This window comes from Culex pipiens, chromosome 1, assembly GCF_016801865.2.
Source record: "Culex pipiens pallens isolate TS chromosome 1, TS_CPP_V2, whole genome shotgun sequence".
Classification (NCBI taxonomy): Eukaryota; Metazoa; Arthropoda; class Insecta; order Diptera; family Culicidae; genus Culex; species Culex pipiens.
Genome location: NC_068937.1, coordinates 81,998,391 through 82,010,991, shown reverse-complemented (window position 1 = coordinate 82,010,991; position 12,601 = coordinate 81,998,391).

The following is a 12,601-nucleotide window of genomic DNA, read 5'->3' as shown; positions in this document are numbered from 1 at the left end:
GGGCCACATGCTGGGAGACCCCTTCCGGAATAGGGCGGAGAGACCTCGCCGAAGCCGGTGGACAAAGGAGTCGCCCACCGGAGGAGGCACGCTTCAACATACGGCTTGGAGACATCCCCGGACACGTGACCAGCGGTGTGTGTGTGTGTGTGTGGGGGGGGGGGTTAATTTGGAGGAAGAAACAGAAAAGCAGAACTGGTGTAAATTGGCAGATCACGTGATGAAAGTACTTGCTGGAGCTGGAAAATTCCCTGACACGCGCTCGGAACTAACAAATCCAACTGAATCAACGAGCAGAAAAAGAAGGTTGCTGGATCAGGCTGCGGCGATCCTTGCCAAACACGGCAAAGACTTTGAAGTTCTCAAAGGAAAGGAATTCAAACAGTATCGCCCTCGAAACAACCGTTGCTCTGATGCCTCGGAAAAACAAAGGCAGAATCCCCAAAATTATTGTCCGGCTGTTACATCTCCGAGGTCAAAACGATGAACGATTGTTTTATCGCAGTTCTTTGCGTCCGGATCAGGATTCCTTTTGCTTATTCACTTTAATTAATAATAACCATTTGGCCGCTGCAAGTCAAAGAATCTATTAGCTCGATTCCGTCCCCAAATGTGGATGAATTGCCAACAGATTCTTTTCCAGAACTCAAAATTTCATAAAAAAATTGTTTTTATGTTGCCAATGAACATGTGTTGTGTATACAATCTAGTCTGTTTATTATTTTGACCGATTTTGACAACTACACTGATATAAATCGTTTCAAAAAGTCGACAATACCACGCCAGTATTATGCGCGTATGGTACGCGCGTATGATATGCTGCCATACACCCTTAGTCCACACCAGAATCAAGCAGATGGTGAATGGAGTCGAGGCAGCCATGATTGCTGCAGAGCGCGAAAACAGTTCGCTGGTGGTGACGAGAACTTCACTGAAGCTGAGAGCTGAAAGAGCCGAAGAAGCGCTGGAGGCAAAACTGCAGGAGGAAGCGCTACGGGAGAAAGAACCGAAAACGCCGCCCGGCCCAAGCACAAAAAGGGACAGGAAAACGCCTGGAGAGGAGGAGGACGCAAAGAAGCAGAAGCAGGGGAATGGAGACAGTCCGGACCCAGCAAAGGAGCCAGAACCAGACCCAGGGAAGGAGAAGGAATAGGAGAAGGTCAAGAAAAAGAAGCGGAAGAAAAAAGGGAAGCAAAACGAGGACACCCAAAAACCCAAGTTTCGCAGGGAGCGTAACAAAGGCGAGGCTTTGGTGGTCGAGGTGAAGGAAGGTGTTTCGTACGCAGACCTCCTCCGGAAAGTACGAACCGATCCGGAACTCAAGGAGCTTGGCGAGAACGTGGTTAAAACCAGGCGCACCCAGACCGGCGCGATGCTTTTTGAGCTGAAGAAAGATCCCGCGGTCAAGAGCTCAGCTTTTAAGTCCCTCGTCGAGAAAGCCGTAGGCAACGAGTCGAAGGTAAGGGCGCTATCGCCGGAGACAACGATCGAGTGCAGGAACCTGGACGAGATCACGACGGAGGAAGAGCTAGAAGATGCGCTGATCGTTCTTCTGGATGACCGTACGACACCGATGGCAATCCGGTTGAGGAAAGCCTACGGCGGCACGCAAATTGCGTCGATCCGACTATCGACGCCTTCGGCTGTGGTCGGTGTGCCCACTGAGGCCTGTTCCTCGAGTGACCCAGCAGATGACAAGGTGTTTCCGCTGTATGGTTTTCGGCCACCAGGCGAGAAATTGCGACGGTCCCGATCGAACCAACAGTTGCAGAAGGTGTGGTAGAGAAGGCCACATGGCAAGAGACTGCAAAAATAAGCCGAAGTGCGTGCTCTGTAAAGAAGGCGATGGCAATAGCCATGCGACGGGTGGCTTTAATTGCCCGGTATACAAGAAGCGGGCCTCGGGCAAAAAGTAATAGAGGTGTCCCAGGTGAACCTCAATCACTGCGACACTACACAGCAACTGCTGTGGCAGTCGACCGCGGAGACGGGATGTGACGTGGCAATTATTGCAGAACCAGAACACGAACACGGAACCGGTTGTTGCGTTTGAAACGGAATTTGTATACGATTCTAATTAGATTCCGTTTCAAAATTCGGATTGTGTTAACTGGGACAGAGCAGTACTTATAAATATGTCGTTTACGTCACATTGTGAGAAAATCTCATGTTTTTTCATGAAATATTTTTAAAAAATATCGTTTTTGAGCGAGCAAAATAAAAATATCCAAAATATATACCTTCCCGTTTGTAATCATAGTAGCCGAAATTTTATGCTAAAAACGCTAATATACTAAGAATTTTACAAATTCGTCACTTTTTGTTCAAAAAACCAAATCAAATCAAATTATTCGCTCTACAGCATTGCCTTGGCGTTCTCGATTGCGAGATTCCTACTCGAAACTAGGTGTTCGAAGGATTTGATTGTTGAGGCAATTGCAAACCTCTTTTTACACCTAAGCTTCCATCCACCCCGGAATTCGAACTGACGACCTTTGGATTGTTAGTCCAACTGCCTACAGCGACTCCACCGAGACAGGACCCAGGGAGACGACTCCTACACCTGGACTGAGCTAACGACCTAACCTCTAGGTTAGACCGGGGCCAACATTTACTTCCCCGTCCGACGGAAGGCGTGATCAGACAAATCTCGTCTCGAAAAATGCCACCGGGACCGTCTGGGATTGAACCCAGGCCGACTGGGTGAGAGGCAATCACGCTTACCCCTACACCACGATCTCGGATCTTTTTGTTCACTAAAATGCAAATATCTCGGCTTTGCGTGGACATAAATTGAATGTTAAAAAAAGCAAAATGATCTCCGTAAAATTTCCTATAAGCTGAATGCATTAGTTTTGGCTGCACAATTTTTTGGCTCGTTTTGGGGAGTGATTTTTGAAATTTTTTGGCTAAAAAATACAATTTTTTCTCCCTAAAACGCCCTGCCCTGCCCAAAAACAAGCTTTTATAGACTACACGGAGAGACTGTGCCCAGAAATTTTAACAATTAAAATTGTTGATTTTACTTTCGTAAATTTTAACAAAAACGTACTTGTCACTGCCAATTTTCAGTTAAATTAACCAAAATTCAAATTCAATTTTAATAACCTGTTTGTTGAAAATGCTAAAGGCAAAAAGCTAACAGATTTCCCGAACTCGAATGAACGTGCTCGACTGTTAGCTTTGGTTTTGGGAAAATAAAAAATTTTGTTGGTTGAATATAAATAACAATTGGTTAAATATTTAAAAGATGAACTTAGGTTTGTTTACGTCTGTCATTTGAAGTCAGGATTCCAACGAGAGCAGTCGATTTGTTGAGTTTGTGTTGTTAATTATGAAGTGAGAAGATGTGAAAGGTGCAAATTACACTATGTGGCTAATGTTGAAGTGGCAAATCAAAGTGTTGCAACTGGGGAGGTGGAATTGGTGAGTAGGTTTGTTGATGATTTCTTTGCAGGTGATAAACTATGAAGAGCAAGAGGACGACCTTCGCCATGAGGACCTCTGATGCGAGTGAGTTGAACACGTTATAAGAATGTTTGATGGAAAGAGAGGGCAGTAGAAGGGAGACGCGGGCCAACTCATCACGGATAGAGCAGCCCGGGCAAATTTAACAAAATGTTGGTTAATCCAAGGTTAATCCAAGTAAGTATGGGTTTATTTTTGCACAATAATTTATCTTATGTGATTCTTATTAGAAAACTGATAAAAAATTAATTAAAAACCTTCGTGCTTACGACGGATAAAATCGAAATGAACCATTATTTTTTTCGGAATCATCAATTATAAAATACATAGAAATGCGTACACATGACAACATAATAAATAAAGATGAAGGAAAATATCGAAAAAAAATATAAAAGTATATCTATATATATAAAAAATTTCGATGGTTTTGTTCGAACGCGAATCAGTTCAACACGGAACGTCCGATCGAGGTGCTCTTTGTTGCGTTGGGTTCGTATAAGTCCAAGGAAGGTTCTTACGCTATCTAATTGACACTTTGGCCACTCTGGAACCGATTCCGGAACCCCTGTCGTTTGTATGGGAAACGGTTCAAAAATACAAATTTTGATCATAGGAGGCGTCAAGATAACTTCAAAGAAAAACATAAAAAATGTCAAAAGGTTTAGTGTTTTATGAAGTGAGTAAAGAAGAAAATAGTTATCAAAAGTGTCTGGGGAATATAAAAGCAATTGATGATTTAGTTGTGAGTATTTAAGAAAGAGATAAAAAAATTAAATAGATTTTCATTTATTTTAGGCTCTATAGAGGAATCGATAAAATGGTATGATCAATAAAGAAAAAAAAGATGAATAAAATGAGGCAAAAGATAATAACATCGGCTGAAAAACGACAGAAAAAAAGAGTGGCAAATGAAGAAGAAAAATAAGTTAAGAAAACGGGCACAAAATGATGCAAAAAAGGTCGATAACGAAATTTAGACCACACTCAATAGTTTAGACAGTAAGAAAACAAACAACTTGAAACTTTTGGCCTTAATTGAACTCTTTCAGGTTCTTTTTCAAGGAGAATCGAATAGTGTTTTAATATGTAAAAAATGTGTGATAGCATTAGCATTAGCATTAGCATTTTAGGACGCCCTATCCACGGATGGCTCCACAACGCTTATCCCACTGTTTGGTCTGGTTGTGTTAGACCCTCATCCGGAACAATAATCCAACACAGGAGATACCATGTTTTCATCTTTTGATGAGTGTGTAATACAGCCCAGGGCATAAGGGGGCCCTGCGGGTCTAAGCTATCCTTTGGGGAACGGAAGGAATGTTAGTAAACAACTATCTAAAGTGCGCAAGGATCCCTGCGTCACCTTAGTGGTATAGATGTTTGTAGGGTGGTTTTGGACTCAATGTTAGTAGAAAGGTAGGACCCTAGGATATACCTTTAAAGGTATTGCGGGTTGATAAAAGTGGTTTAAATTTTGTTTTTGGTTAAACTCGCACAGCCGGCTGTTCCGAGGAAAAGAATAAAATTTATACTGATATATATGTTATTTTAAAATTAAAAGCAAACGATCAGGTATTTGGAGATGCAAGTTGGCTAATTAATATTTGATTTTTTTACGTGGAATGCCAATTTAACATGATTTAATAGATGACAGAATTTTAAACTCAAACAGCCGACCGAACAGAAAATCTACCTGTTTTATCAAAATATATTGAAAAATATGACTGCCAAATATTGAAATTAAAAAGATAACGGTAATTGAAACAGCAAAAAAATCTAACATTATAAACTCGAATTTACTGTTTAATATTGAATAAAACGCGAAAATATGTGATTAAAGGAAGTTATCTATCGAGCGAGGAAATATGACCGGCGAAAAAAGTCCTGAAAGAAAAGCATGTAATTAGAATTGCCTCACCAAATTATTAATCCATTCAATGCTCTGTAACGTTATCATTCAAATACTCTTTTTTTTTTCCTAGGGTCGAAATATTTGTGACTGTAAACAATATTTTTCCTGTTATTTCACTGAAAATTCGCTTACGAGTTGACAAATGGCAGAGCACGTCGTTCACCAATATTTTAAAAAAACAGTATTGTTAATTTTTACAATTAACACTATTTTTCCAGATTTAGAATTCTGGACTCAACTGGTAGCACTGCCACCTTTTTGGAGGTTGCGCCACGCTCAAAACACAAAAGCACAAAAGCGCACAAAGTAACACGAACGGCTATTCCTTTCACACTCATGATGTTGCCCCGCTCTTGCTCAGCTAATCGGCTAGCGATGACGATGACAAAACGCCTGCGTCATCAACTCTCACTCTCCACCAGAAGTCGGCATGAGAGGTTCGGTGCTGCGATGACACCCGATAATTTCCGACTGCCACAGCACAGCACACATACTAACACGGGTATTTTTTCCCTTTCGTTTACACACACAAACACGCGCGATCGATTTTGACGAAAGCAATCCATACTCTTTCTCTTTTCCTCCAGTGACAAACTTGATTGCATCACACTTATACACTAATGCCGATCTTTGTGTGCGTGTGATTTTTTCACCACGTTGAAGACTGTTTTCCCCCAAAGCAACGCGGAAAATGGCCGTCTCCGATCACAAAACTTGATAAAAAATGCAAATTTCCCGGTAAATTCAAGAAAATGTCTACATTTATCACACCACATAAGACACAGAACACTTTCAGGATAATCCTAACCACTTTTCAAGTCGATTTCACGCCTAAAACTACCGATATTCAAGGGCTCACAAGCACAAGCTTCAAAGCGAACCGTACCGCACGATGTCTCGAACGCCCCCCGTAAAAAATGTGTGATATTGAAAAAACACAACAAACTATTCCTAAAAAAAAAACAAAGTACCTATGAAAAAAGAACAAAAAAGTACAATAAAAGATTCACCTGAAAAAAGGGTTGAAAATGCAAAACTGCTTTATGAAAGAAGAAAAAATACAAACAAATGACAACAAACGGAACAGAATCGTCTTAACACCTTATAATAAGGCCCTCCTAAACCTTGAGGTTTCGTCAACGGATCGACAGGCGTGTATCGGTCTTTTTCCGCCTTGCGGGTTTCCTAAGTGTGAAGGAAAGGTACGGGGAGAGGGCACAGAATACCTTAGAATTTTTTGCGTCCGCCTCGGGATTCAAACCGGCGACCTCTGGATTGTGAGTCCAGTGTGCGGTCAGAACAAAAAGTCAATTCAAAAAGGTTTGATCATTCTAAAAAAAGGAAATCAATAAAAAAAGACAGAGAAAACAAGAATACGAATCTCAATTAAAAAAGAAAACGAAAATGAACATAGATAAAAAGAGCGATGAGTGAATAAAAAAACATTGAGGTATGGATAACAGATTAAAAAGATAGTGACAATTCCTGAATCATAAACACAAAGAAATTGAACAACAGATGTTTGGAGTGCAACGAACCAAAATAGGGCAGGACGAAGTTTGCTGGGAAAAGCTTGTAAAATATATAAAAGAAGATAATTATTATCTTGAAAGTTTTGTTGCAATACGACTGCACAACAAACTGGTAAGTTAAACTCATAATATTTTTTTCAGGAATCGGAGTACGATGAATAAATTGAATCAAATTTCACATGTCTATTTACAGCAAAAGGTTTACTTTGGTGAAAATTCTGTGTCCAACCACAAGAAAAATAACTAAACCTGAGACCGTTGTAGATGATGATGACTTATCGGATGATTTCACAGTGATGGTATGTGAATACAACACTTAATTTTATACAATATAATAAAAATATAAGCATAAATCTTGGTGAAAATTTTGCTCGGTTTCTATTTTTAAGGAATTCACGAGAAATTTGTAATATGCTTTTATATTATTTTTTTTAGATTAATGCAATGTTATTTTTTTAAAACATTAGTCAAACTTTACATGTTTTATAACAACAGTTAAAAAAAAGTTTTGTTCTGATGCTGTAATTTAACAACTTAATGCAAAAAAAAAAACAAATTAGTACAAAACGTTAAATTTTTAAGCAGTATAAATGCGAAAATAAAAACACTCACAGGCATTTATTTTTGAGACATTATTACAAAATTTACTGCAAATTCAATAAAAATATTGCTAACAACAGCTAATTATTGACTATATGTACGAATATTTTTCTGTATTCAAGTAAGACATTAGTTAAAATATAGATAGAAATTCGTCCCAGCCTATATCGTTAGATAATTAAAGAATATATATATATATCAACACTTACATAAATTATGTCTAATTAAGAAATGTTTTGTTATAAACCACTAATAATTTGCTGCATGCAAAAATATTTCGGTTGATATAACGAAAAAAAATTGTTGAAAAATAGTTGAAAAATATGTTCCAGCCAGTTTTTTACAGAATATTCCACAATATTTCAGCTGAAAACAAGAAATTTTTAGTTAATTTTCTGAAAAAAATATTCTGGGAGTCGACTGCTAGATTTTTTTTCGGCCATTTAACCAACAAAAATGGCAATTCCAACTATTTTTTAGTTAATTTAAGTTACTGGTGGTCAGCAATTTCGGGTTAATAAAATCAACAATTGATTGTTGAAAAAAAGCTGTGTAAAAAATTAACCCATACTTTTAGTTAAATTAATCAAGATTTTCTTAGATTTGACCCGGCCGGTCTCTCCGTGTATGTCTGTACAAGAATTTGTTCAGGGGACATTACACTATAACTAAGCATCAGAACAAAACTTTTTTTTTAACTTGAAGCCCAAGGCGACCAAATTTGAATGACTTTAGTATGTTACTCGCATTTCTGAAAAATACTTGAAAAATGCACTTTTTTCATTCAAGCTCCGCGCGAGTTGTAAACCATTTTTGGGAATTTTTTGTTGTATGAAAACATTGTTCCTGACATCCTAATATATCATTCTAGGGGTGAGCACCGAAGATTTGACAACTTTTCATTTTTTTAGGACGGCCTTTTGCACATGCGTCTTTTCCACGCACATTCTTCTCTACGGGAGTAGCTCAGCCACGTGCTTTTTGACTACACCGCGTTGATATTGAAATCTTTCTGCTCAACTGCAACTCTCAACTCAGTTGAGAGTTGCAATTGGGAGTTGCAGTTGAGAGTTGCAGTTGATTTTTCTGTGTAATTGCTACGATGCTCAGATGAGCAATTCTCTACCAAAACCGGAAATGGATTTTATTTGTATTTTTTGATTTGGCTCAAACTTTGTGGGGGTTTTCCCTATGACCAAATAAGCTATTTTGTGTCATTGGTTCACCCATACAAGTCTCCATACAATTTTGGCTGCTGTCCATACAAAAAAAAATCAAAAAATCAAAAAATTCGCTCTACAGCATTGCCTTGGCGTTCTCGATTACGAGATTTCTACTCGAAACTAGGTGTTCGAAGGCTTGATTGTTGAGGCAATTGCAAACCTCTTTTTACACCTAAGCTTCCATTCATCCCGGGATTCGAACTGACGACCTTTGGATTGTTAGTCCAACTGCCTACCAGCGACTCCACCGAGACAGGACCCAGGGAGACGACTCCTACACCTGGACTGAGCTAACGACCTAACCTTTTTAAGTTAGTCCGGGGCCAACATTTACTTCCCGTTCGACGGAAGGCGTGGTCAGACAAATCTCGTCTCGAAAAATGCCACCGGGACCGTCTGGGATCGAACCCAGGCCGACTGGGTGAGAAGCAATCACGCTTACCTCTACACCACGGTCCCGTCCATACAAAAATGGTATGTAAATTTTCAATCAGCTGTAACTTTTGAGTGAATTTTCTGATCAATTTGGTGTCTTCGGAAAAGTTGAGGACTATTGAGAAAAAATAGGTACACGGAAAAAAAATTGCAAATTTTTTATTCAACTTTTTTCTAATCTAATCTAATCAGACCCCAGCGCAGCCAATCTTTCGAAGGGATCCTGGAGAGTCCCTTAGGTTAGATGACGCCTAGCACCATTCTTGTCATTTATTAACATTTGTAGTGCGCCATTGCATTAGAATGCATTGAAACATCACAAGCGTTAAAGCGGCCAGGCCTACTGCGTAAAGCCGTATCGCAGAGATGGCTCGTAATTGGGTTGAGTTTGAGCACTGAGTGTTCGAACAACAACACAATTCTGAATCGACAGGGGAGAAAGAAGCGTGGGTACACACCACCATACGCTCCGAGATTTTGGTTATATTCGTTGGGAGCACCATGCTAAGAAGGTTTTAGCGAAATATTTGCAGTTTTTCGATTTTTAATAATAGTGACCGTGAGTGACCATTTCTAAAAATATTTTTTTTAAAGGTTCAGAAAATTTGCAATAAAATTGTCTAAGAGACATTGAAGATTGGACCGAGTGGGACGACACTCCTGCGTTCACCGAGCGATAAAGCTCCCTTCTCTAACCTTCGCAGCACTATCTTTTGCTTTTCCGCTTTATGTTGCTTTAACTCGCGTTAACCGCGATAACTTGCTTTTTGGCTTACCTTTTGTTGCTTTCACGCATCAGACTGCTCGATTTTTTTGACAGCGAGAACTGTCATACACTGAGCAAAACTCACAAGGCGCATCGAAGTGTTTCGCACATGATCTGACCCTGCAGTATAGAACACTCAAATATCAATCGCAAAACACTTGACATTTCGATGATTGACCAAAAAATAATTTCAATAGCCAAACACTTGAATTCTAAATGGTGTTGAAAAATAATATGTTCAAGCGATATTCAAGTTCTCGCTTGCTAGTCGTGCACGCTACCACTGCGCCGGCCGGTCATTTGAAAACGGGAGAGTTTTTTGTGCTACTCGTTCTAGCCTCGCTTCTAGCCATCGATAAAAGTTGCGCTAAAATCAATCAGTGAAACACACTGAGCAAAACTCACAAGGCGCATCGAAGTGTTTCGCACATGATCTGACCCTGCAGTATAGAACACTCAAATATCAATCGCAAAACACTTGACATTTCGATGATTGACCAAAAAATAATTTCAATAGCCAAACACTTCAATTCTAAATGGTGTTGAAAAATAATATGTTCAAGCGATATTCAAATTCTCGCTTGCTAGTCGTGCACGCTACCACTGCGCCGGCCGGTCATTTGAAAACGGGAGAGTTTTTTGTGCTACTCGTTCTAGCCTCGCTTCTAGCCATCGATAAAAGTTGCGCTAAAATCAATCAGTGAAACACATTAAATTCAAAAATCACGTTGACTTTGAATAGTGCTTGTTTTGTGTAGATCTTAAGATCAATTTCAAGTGTTTTCCTCATCTCTTTGAATAGTTCAAGACAGTGGGACAAATTCATGAGCAAAACACTTGAAAAGCTTGAGCCACCCGAATGAAAATAACGTGTCAAAAAATACCAAAAAGTCAATCACCCAAACACTTGCATTTGATAGTGGTTTGGATTGATGTTGAAACACAAACCAATTAAATCTATGATGTGGCTTTATTCAATCATTCAAGTGTTTGGGCACTTGAATAAAACGTGTGGCGTATTTTCAGTGCACATTAAATTCAAAAATCACGTTGACTTTGAATAGTGCTTGTTTTGTGTAGATCTTAAGATCAATTTCAAGTGTTTTCCTCATCTCTTTGAATAGTTCAAGACAGTGGGACAAATTCATGAGCAAAACACTTGAAAAGCTTGAGTCACCCGAATGAAAATAACGTGTCAGAAATACCAAAAAGTCAATCACACAAACACTTGCATTTGATAGTGGTTTGGATTGATGTTGAAACACAAACCAATTAAATCTATGATGTGGCTTTATTCAATCATTCAAGTGTTTGGGCACTTGAATAAAACGTGTGGCGTATTTTCAGTGCACATTAAATTCAAAAATCACGTTGACTTTGAATAGTGCTTGTTTTGTGTAGATCTTAAGATCAATTTCAAGTGTTTTCCTCATCTCTTTGAATAGTTCAAGACAGTGGGACAAATTCATGAGCAAAACACTTGAAAAGCTTGAGTCACCCGAATGAAAATAACGTGTCAAAAATACCAAAAAGTCAATCACCCAAACACTTGCATTTGATAGTGGTTTGGATTGATGTTGAAACACAAACCAATTAAATCTATGATGTGGCTTTATTCAATCATTCAAGTGTTTGGGCACTTGAATAAAACGTGTGGCGTATTTTCAGTGTACGCATATGACAGTTCTCGTTGTCAAATCAATCGAGCAGTTTGTTTTGCTGGAACCGATCGTCTGCCATCGGAATTTTAGACCGGTTCCCGTCACCGGAGAACTGCGACGACCACGAAAATGAGGTAGAACCTTATTTTTCATCATCTTCCACCTTCCATCTAAAGGTTAAGTATATACCTGAACAAATTCGCCAAAGCCGCCGTTAATACGACCTGCAAGGACCTAGAGCGCCAATAGCCGAAGGAGACACGCAACCACCTGGATACGGTTTCGGGGAAGTTGGTTTGCACCCGGTGCAACGTCGTGATGGACCACACCCGGAAAGGTTCCATCATTCCATTCCAGTGGAAGGCGCAGGAGCACTTGAAGAGTTTATGGAGGAAGGTAGAAGCGAAGGCGTCAGGGAAGGTCAAACAGAAAGTTTCGTTCGTGGCGGAGCGTGAAGAAGGTGGAGAGCACACTGAGGAAGGTTTCGTCGTACGTGTCGTGTGAAACGCGGATCAGGCAACATCCAGAAGGGACGCTTCACTTTGATCCGGACAGCGAGGGATTTGATGTGTTCCACGTACAACGTGATGATGGACCATACGCGGATGCATTCATCGATAGGCACCTGTCAACAAGTTCAAGAAGCGAAAAGTGGACCAGGACGATCCTGCAAAACACATTCAACCCTCCTACAAGGTTGAACGATACCCTTTCAAAACAACAGCATCTAACGCCATCTCAAACCTGGCTGAACACTTGCTGATCCGGCTTCAGCGAGTTAGCAGCTTCCGGATGGAATGTGCGAGGAGAGAAAATTGTGAAATCATTTAAACATATTTGAATTTATGAATATATTCTATATATTTTCATATATTTATTTAGCGATGAAAGTTATGTATTAAATAAAAATAAATGTATTGCGCCTCCAGCTTGTGCCGATCGTCTTCCGGAAGGCATTCCAAAACCACGTTCACTTCTTCCTCATCCAGTGTTTCAATGCTTTC